The sequence below is a fragment of the Lactuca sativa genome, chromosome 6 (genome assembly GCF_002870075.4).
Source record: "Lactuca sativa cultivar Salinas chromosome 6, Lsat_Salinas_v11, whole genome shotgun sequence".
Classification (NCBI taxonomy): Eukaryota; Viridiplantae; Streptophyta; class Magnoliopsida; order Asterales; family Asteraceae; genus Lactuca; species Lactuca sativa.
This window is the reverse complement of record NC_056628.2, coordinates 74817019-74819218: the sequence shown is the minus strand read 5'-3', so window position 1 is coordinate 74819218 and position 2200 is coordinate 74817019.

Sequence of the window (2200 nt, the reverse complement as noted above, 5' to 3'; positions counted from 1 at the left end):
AAACGCACCTTGTGGTTTTATATGAAATAATGATTGCAACATTAAGATGTTTGCTTTATCTCCACAAGTGGATCTCAAGCTCAACATATTTTGTTAGGATAACATCGATTAAGAAAATCTCTAGGATAATCTATATAAATATCTTCCAGTATATTTCTATTAGGATAATTGTTCTTTCTTGAAATCTATTTACTATATCTCATAATAAGAATATGAATTTATAGCAAATAATATCATTGTTGATCTAATCATAGCTACATGTGAAAAAAAGTTTAATCACAGTCAATGTCATGAGTATGATGAGGACCATAGTCAATGACATGAGTATGAGAAAATCCTTTTACTACAAGTCTTGTTTTAAATATGTATGGTTATCCATGTAAGTTATTCTTTTTATAAGAATCATTTACTCCTTCTACCCTTGCTAATAGGGGTAAATTTTAATCAAGCATATTCTTAATTATTATACATGGATTGCACCTCATGTTTATGACTCTAAGTCATTTATCAGATTCGAGATCTGACATAGCATCTTGGTATTTGATGGATTTTCTAGAAACCATCAATAAAATCTCATTAATGAGAGATTCCATATTTCTCAAGTCATAGATAATTTCTAGCATTAATGCGAACAATTTATATCTATGAATAGCTATTATTCAAGTTTAACAATCCTTGTAAATACTAGTGCCAACTATTACTACATAAGGTTGTGGTTCTTAAGCTACTTCAAGTTCCTTGTACATCCCACTTGCTTTGTCATTAGAAGCTTGTTTTCTACTTACTTTGCTTACACAAGAATAAAAGGACTTATTCTTGGTGGGTTTGCATATGATAATCTAAGCTACATTTAGAATATTACACAAATATGTATTTTATAGATTTTAGGTTTAGAAGCTTTAGTCCAAGATCGGCTTCAAATCCATAAAACATCAAGTAAGATGAGGATGGAGCCCTTCCATACTAAATCTTATAAAATGTTTAATCTACTTATTAGTTGGTATTTGTATTGAAGATACAATTAATAGTGATTAAAGTATCATCCTAAAGAGATTACAGGAGGATATTTCTATCGATTAGAAAGTTAATCATACCAAGTAAAATTTAATTCATCCTTTATTATCACTAAGGCTTAGATGGTTCTTATGGGTTTGTATCTCAACTTTTGAAACCTTCAAAAAAGATTTACAATTATGCTTCACCACGTAAAATATAATTAAAACTACTATAGTTGTTTAAAGTTGATTTGGTATCTTGTGCTTAATCTCAGACATTCATTAGAAAGCAAGTTATACACCAAAGTGTATAGTTCTTTAATAATTTTCTTTACGCCTTAGTGAAAATATCATTATGAATCTTTTATATATAAAAAGGTTCACATATGGAAAATAAAATACATTATTTGCCTTCAAGGATCCCTTTCTTGAAGTTGGAATATGTGAATGTCATTTATATAATAAAGATAACAATGTCAAAGATGAATTTGATTTAAAACAAATTTAAGTCAAAAGTGTTTGCATATAGAACTTAATTTTATTTATAAAATGTTGATAATTACTTCATAATTCTATTAAGGTATCTAGACTCATAAATAGAAGTTAATCATTTCTGAATATGAATATTATCATTATGAAAAATGATTAAGTAAATTATCAATCATTTGAATAAAGAAACTGAGATATAAATTTAGACATGCTAAATTAAAACATACTTTGTTCCAAAACAAATATTTTTTTTATATTACAATGAATTTATGTTCTAAGAATAAATAATAAACTAAACACCGAGAGTGTAGTTCCAACTTTATTGTGCTCAGCTGGTACTCTTCAGCAAATATTTGCAAGCCATTTACAAATATTAGATTAACATTTAAGTACCAAGCACCTAAGTGTTATATGAAAAGTATGAGTTCTGTCTAGTAGATACTAGAAGTACTAGTCTCTTCCAGACTTTCTTTCCAAATAAGAGGAGTAAATCCTCTTCCAGTGTCCAGTTTCTTCACAAAAGAAACAAGATCCATCTATGTGGTCTTTAGTAGATTTCATGGGCTTAAAGGTGTTCAGTACATAAAACATAGACCTCTTAGATAAGACTAGGTGACTCTTTTAGCCTAGTATTATTCCAATGTTTTAAACTAGCTTTAAATAAAATATCACTGTATTTATTGGAATATTGCTTGACCTATTATATCATCATATAT